Source organism: Anser brachyrhynchus (genome assembly GCF_964034855.1).
Source record: "Anser brachyrhynchus genome assembly, chromosome: 3".
NCBI classification, from domain to species: Eukaryota; Metazoa; Chordata; class Aves; order Anseriformes; family Anatidae; genus Anser; species Anser brachyrhynchus.
In genome coordinates this window covers 33,178,845-33,185,591 of record NC_137696.1, presented here as the reverse complement: position 1 = coordinate 33,185,591, position 6,747 = coordinate 33,178,845, and the positions used below count along the sequence as shown (strand labels likewise).

The 6,747-nt window shown below is 38.1% G+C and overlaps 1 protein-coding gene across 4 annotated transcripts in view; it reads right to left on the bottom strand.

Annotated features, from left to right (window-relative positions):
* Positions 1–6,747, bottom strand: part of PRKCE (protein kinase C epsilon) — a 301,037-nt gene that overhangs the window by 270,559 nt on the left and 23,731 nt on the right. The gene's annotated exons all lie outside the window — the stretch shown is intronic.

The following is a 6,747-nucleotide window of genomic DNA, read 5'->3' as shown; positions in this document are numbered from 1 at the left end:
AGGTTATCTAGACATATGTCCTTTGCACAAAAATCAAACCTTACCTCAAAACTCAGACTAACTTCTCTCCTGGACATCTGCTGCGTCCATCACAGACAATGGAATAATTTTGACACAAACTGTAATTTGTTACTTCTTGTATAATGCTAAGATAACAGATCTCTGGTCCCCAGACAGTAACAGATAATACACATAGTAGTAAAAATTGAAATACTAGACATCTTGGAATCCAGTAGTTCCTCCCCTCTCAAAATCTCTATGGATAAGTAAACCACAGATAGGAGCCTACAAGAGATTTAAGTCTGTACGCATGTAAGCATCATGTCATTGACTTTCACAACCTGAAGGGAATTTTTGGTACTTCTGTGGGACTTTGTTCTGACAGGAAACAACTATCTTTTTCTTCACAGGCACTTCACCCCCCTTCACGGTTTCATTCTCCATCTCTTGTCTTTTGCATATCCCAGTTTCAGACAGGTTGAACATCTCACAACTTAGAGAACACTCATAATGAACGAACATCTTCTGAGATAATGCAGGAGATAAAATCTTTTTCTTTGCTAATCTATGCTTGGAACACATTAGAGTGATCAAGGACATGAGAGATCTGAGTACTATGCAACCACTATAAATGCGTCCCTTCCTTTCAAGTTAAATAATCTACCAGAAAATAAAAGAACTAATAACTAACACATAATTCACTTTTTGAGGCAGCAGTTTTACTTTTTTGAAATGCCTATTACAACAACACTATTTTTTGCTTAGAGCCTAACCAAAATCAGAGCCTCAGGAACTACAATAGTAAACAGAAATAATATGAGGTTTATATCTCTATTCAGATCAATGCTACGCTCTCAAAAAAGTCTTGCAGAGCTGTATGACTGATGCAAACTAAACTAACTAGCAACAATTTGCTAACTTCCTCATTTAATTACTATTCTGAAATGTGATTTGTGAACCAAAGGCTGCTGGGAAAAGGTGTATCAAATCAGGTATATAATTTCTCATTTATTAAGCTAGTATTACCAATAAAATTATTAAAATATATACACATATGTTAGGCAGCAGGGTGCAAAAGGAAGGGAGACTCAGATTCCGTCAGACCGAAGGCTGTGTCATCCCTCTTTGTTTATTTTTCATTTTGAAAACAACTTATTAGCCATTAGTAAATGAGGGTACTCACACCTCCCTTTATAAATTTACATAGCCATCTGGCCATTTTTTGGAATTTGCCAACAAACTTTGCTTTATAAACAAAGTAGTCATTGAACGTACTAACATTTTTTCAGGTATCTGGAAACTAACCCAAATGAAGCTCTTTATTGTTGAAAATCAACCTGCTTCCTAACTGTTTAGATTACCTTTTAAATCATCCACTCAGCAACCCCCAGAATCCACAACAGGGTGGAGGCTGCTATTGTTTTAGCTTCCTGGTTGTATAAAGAAGCCTAATCCTTACCACCATCATAAATAAAGGGAATGGTTGCACCCTCGGTTTCAGAGAGGTTTAAATTAGCTACCGACAAAACTTATAGTGCAAAGAAAGAGAGAAATGACTGAGATCCATCTGACAATATGCTACAGCACAGAATTTCTCCTGTGCTTAGATATGCATGGAAGAGGAAGATAGAGTTGTCAAGGTCACCACAGATCAGGGAATTTCTAATTCTCACACTCTCCTAGCGTGAAGAAGTTCATTGGCAAGATTTAAAGACAGGCAAAATATTTCTACACAGCATTAGGGCATAACCACGGTACTACTTATTGCATAGAGCTGGTCAGAAAATGGCTTCCCTATCTCATCCCATTAAAATTTCAATATTTTTCTACTACTAATGTTCTACTAGACATCAGAATGAAGCCAAATATCTTTGGACGTCTTGAAATGAAATGGGGGAAGAATAACAGAGATTTACCCTCAAGAGTAACATCGTTAGTCTACTCAGATGTGACACCAGAAACTCATGCTCATCAAAGAAACAGCCTTGAAAGCACTCTCCTACATGCCATTGAACTGTTCTCATCACGAGCTGCTGGCTAGGAGCGTTAATTCCATCCAGGACCTAATAAATATTTCTCCAGTGTAAATTATGTGAAAATGGTTATGCTCTACTGAAAAAATTCTGCTTGTGACAGATCAGTATTTCAAAAATAAAAATTGGATTACCAAAAAAGTCCTGACCAGCTGGAATAAATAGGATAGACAAGAGGTCTCCAGTTTGCTGATCTGGCTCTGTCCTGACCTTTGGAATGCAGACCATTAGCCTTGCTTTTTGGCACAGTCATGCATCTGAAATAACAAAGCAAGCTACCTTTATACTAGCAACCTTTATATGAGTCTCCAGGTAACCCTAACTGCCAAGGAATTTATAGCTTAGTTCCATGGACAATGGAAACTACAGTAATGATTTATCAAGCTATCATCCAGGCGAAATGCATCTTTGGCGCATGCACAAACACCCACGCACATTCGACCAGCTACATGCAATGACATGTGTGGCAATGTAGATGTGACTCAACGTGTGTCAGTAAAAACCGACAAGGAGTCCTGCATCTCTCCAGGCTACTGACAAGCGAAATATTCTACAAGCCAGTTTCTAACCACAAGCTCTGAAGCATCTAACCCAGAAAAGCTTTGTACCTGGCCATTCTCCAGCGGCGCTCTCCAAAGACAAAGAATAAAGGAATTATAGATTCTTTCAGCTTGCTTAGATACTGCCTGTATATTTAAAAAATAAATCAATAAAAGCATGCAACGTACATTTTCTCATATTCTATAGACAACTGGGCCCATATAGATTCATCCTGACACTTGATGCACCCCAACATCACATTGGCCAAATGTTGGTTACAGGGATAACACTGTGATGCAGTGTGGTATAAGGGTTTCCCAGGCACAATTTTAGGATGACTAAATTCAAAGAAATGAAGACATGAAAGAAATAAAGTCTTTATCCTCCCAGGAGGGTGTTAATGTCATACTACGAATGTTTCTCACCACTACAAAACATGAATTAATAATATATACATGTATTTATTAAGAAAAGCATAAGATACAGCAATACTTTCATATTGAGGCCTTGCAAATCAAAAAAATCTTCTCCTTCCAGTTTTATGTTGCTGGAAGGCTTGAAATGCTAAAACAGTTCTTGGCAGAAACGAAGCAGTGGAAAGAAGCAGAGTATTAGCATTCACGTGAATTAAAGCCACACAATACATAAAATTTTATACAGTGTGCCATTTGGCTTTGAAATCTGCTATACAGAAGATACATATTTATGCTCATTTACATTTTAAACATTTTAATTTTTAGAAAGTTAGCATATCATTCAGTACATTTTTCCTATGTGTGAGAGACTTTTAAAAATTAATGTTAACACAGATACAGTAATCTGTATAATTAAAAATACAAATAAACATAGTTGTTAATATGTTGCTCAAGTTCTATCTGTAGGTTTTTATTACTCGCATTCTTGTTTGCCAAAGAGGCAAGCGAATTGATGGGAACAACATTATAATGCTACTTCATCAAATGTCTTCACTTTTTGAAAAAGCAAGGGTTTGAAATAATCCAAGCGGCCATTGCAAACAGTAGTTTCAGGAGTGCTTTGAACAAAAGTACAAATGATACTTAAAACTCATACATCTTCACTAAAAGAAGTTAGAAAAGCAAAATGGGGGAAGGTTAATCTTTAAGAAAGCACACATCCCCACAAATGGGTCCTCTCTCAGGGAAGATTGGTCAAGGATGGTGGAGGGAAGGCCGTATAGGCTACATTCGACAACTAGCATGAAGTTGGAGTATAATACTAAAATGTTTATCACCATAACAATGTGCCGGCAACCCTGCAGGTTGTATGTCCTGAAATGGCCTCTCCCTTTCCTATCTTCCCCCACCTCTTTGCTGCCCATGGTCACAAGCCCACCAAGGCTTTTCACGACTCCGGTTCACTATCAGAGCCCAACGCCCCGAAAAGGTCTGTGCATCCTCCCAGTGACCGCGACGCACGCCGGCTGCTTCCTCCCGGCATTTGCTCCCACTTGCGACTTGCAGCGAGCATGTTCCTGCCTGCAGCCACCCCTGTGCTTCCTCTCAGCAGCTTCCTATGGGACGGTGTCAGCAGCCCCTACCAGGGCACGACTTCCACTCAGTTCCTGCAAGCCCTTATAAAGCCAGAAAACTTGGTGCAGCCAGAGGAAGAGCATCTGTTTGGCAGTGCTCTGGTTACACCTTCAAAGCCTGAAGTAGCTCTGCTTTGGTATACTGTAACTATTAACCCCATCTTCATATAGATACTGTACTTATCAGTGTAAAATGGATGATTCTTTAAATTCCACCAGCTAACTCCTCTGTAAAGATGAAAAAAAAAAAACCACACACAAATATATATATATATAAATGGTTACCTGTCTGTAAGCAAAGCAGCATGTTATAACATATCTTAATGACAAGTAAGAAATTTTCATATTTTTATGCCCTAGCAATAGAACATCAGGTGGTGAGTTCACCATGGCACTGAAACAATGCTAGCAGCACTCAGCTTATTCCTTTTGCATCTATAGTCAGCCTTTCCGTGCTAAAGATTATAATGCAAGATGAAAGTCGGGGCGGGGGGGGACGACGATGACATACTATGAACTCAAATCCGGATAGGCTTTATTCCTCCTAAACCCCCAGCTATGGATGAGCAACACTGAGACATGTTTTACATTCCACTTCTATCTCTGCACACCTGATTTGCCAACCCTGAGGCATGCAGTTGGTGAAATTTTTAGAGGATTTTTTTCTTACTATTATCCCACAGTGAAATTATTTAAATCAGAGAGAAAAAAGAAATGAGATATTCTGTGGAAAGATATACATAAACATATCTCGTTGCACTAAAGAATAAAATACTATCTGGCAGACCATCTGGCTGGCACAGTATTCATTTGAAGAAAATCCTCAGCATACCTCGGAAGCCTTAGACAGGTTGAAAACCCACCAGCCTTCCCTACGCCTCTTTCCCTTCCTTCTCACAAACAAAAGAAAAAAAAAAGAAAAAATGAAAGAGGAAAAATATTCTTAGCTAGGAATGAAAACAAAACAAGTATTTATTCAGAGGCCTTTCTTTTTGAGAAAGGTACATCTTCCCCTCATGTACATTTCTCATAAAGCCCTGTTTACTTCCAATAGCTTCACTCGCTTTGGTGATCTTCTCTCTCCACGTCTGCTTGCGAAAGCAGCACTTAAACTGTGATGGCATCCTAAACCAAGATAGTTCAGTCTCTTTCTGCTTCATACAGCCACACCAAACAATGGTTCTGGTTTCAAAGTTGTAACTTCAGAGTAGTTCCAGCAGGTTTTAAAAGCGACATATGACATCAATTGCTGAGCTAAGGGGAATCGACAACACTTAGCGTTTTACAGAGCGAGGCCCGTATATGGTTGTTCTTAATATGGTACTTTGTACTTTGCTACTAGAGACACATAAATATTTTATTTTTGGATTACAAGGGTTGCAAACAAGGTATGCCAACTAATGTCAAACAGAATAGCTTTACAAATTCCAGGAAAGTTACGTGCAACGTTTAGACAACACATACCCAACAACAGGCTTATTCGTAGTTACAGTAATAAGAGACGAGACATATACTCAAAATAAATGACCCCACTGGAAAATTCGAGGCACATTACTATAATTAAGCTAGAACATTTTCTGCAAAGTCATATTATGTAGACTTTTTTAAGTGGAGCTTATATCTGTTCATAAATTTTGTTATTGCAATATTATAAAATTTATTTTTCCAACACTTTAAAATATGATTCAGCCCTGTTTCTCAACAAGACCAATTATTTTTTAATTGCTTCTAAAACATTTTGGCAAAACTAGGTATCAGAAGTTCATTAATAATAATGACATAACACCGAAATTAAATATGAGCAACTACCTTGAGCAATGAAAAATGAGTGCTATCTGTCACTACTTATGTATTTCCTACACAGAGCAGAGCACAGTCTCTCCAGGTATATGATTATACAAGCCCTTTGATTTCTACTTCATCACCAGTCTACAAATTAGTGTTAAAAAAAAAAAAAAGGCCTACGATCAAAGATCTCTACTGATTGATCTGTCCTCCTACTGCATGGAAGGGTCAGCATCTACTCTGATGCCTATGCTATAATGCCTTCTCCTAAAGTATGCGAAAGTCCCACAAGATCTTTAGTTTCCTCCCATTAGGGTTCATTTCTTACATTTACTTGGATTCACTGCATTAACATTTATTTTTTTTTTAGAATTTTTCTTAAGGAAAAAACCTTATACATTTACAGTATCCTCTAGATAAAAACAATACAGGCTCTACGCAATTAGCAGCTACAAAACTTTTATAGGGAATTTGGGTTACAAAACCATAATTTATTCATTTTCTTGCTCAAACAATGGAATGTCACTCAGCGACCTCTCTGTCACTGGCAAGCTTTTAAAATTAAACACCAGGAATAAATCACCCCAGGTTAAACTGAAAAAAATAATCCAGCAAATAAAATAAAATAAAAACAAAAGCAAAAACGGATCAATCTCAAGAAGAAATCACCTCCCCACCGTTATCTAGCTCTAGCCAACACCCACTTCCACACCGAACGAGATGAAAAAAGTAGGCCTTGTAGTACGTTCTGGAGGTTAGTAAATCTGGGCCGTTAAACAGCAGGAACTGGCAAATTCTGGAAGTGCAGAGTCCTAAAACGATGCCTGCCAGATACTTCTC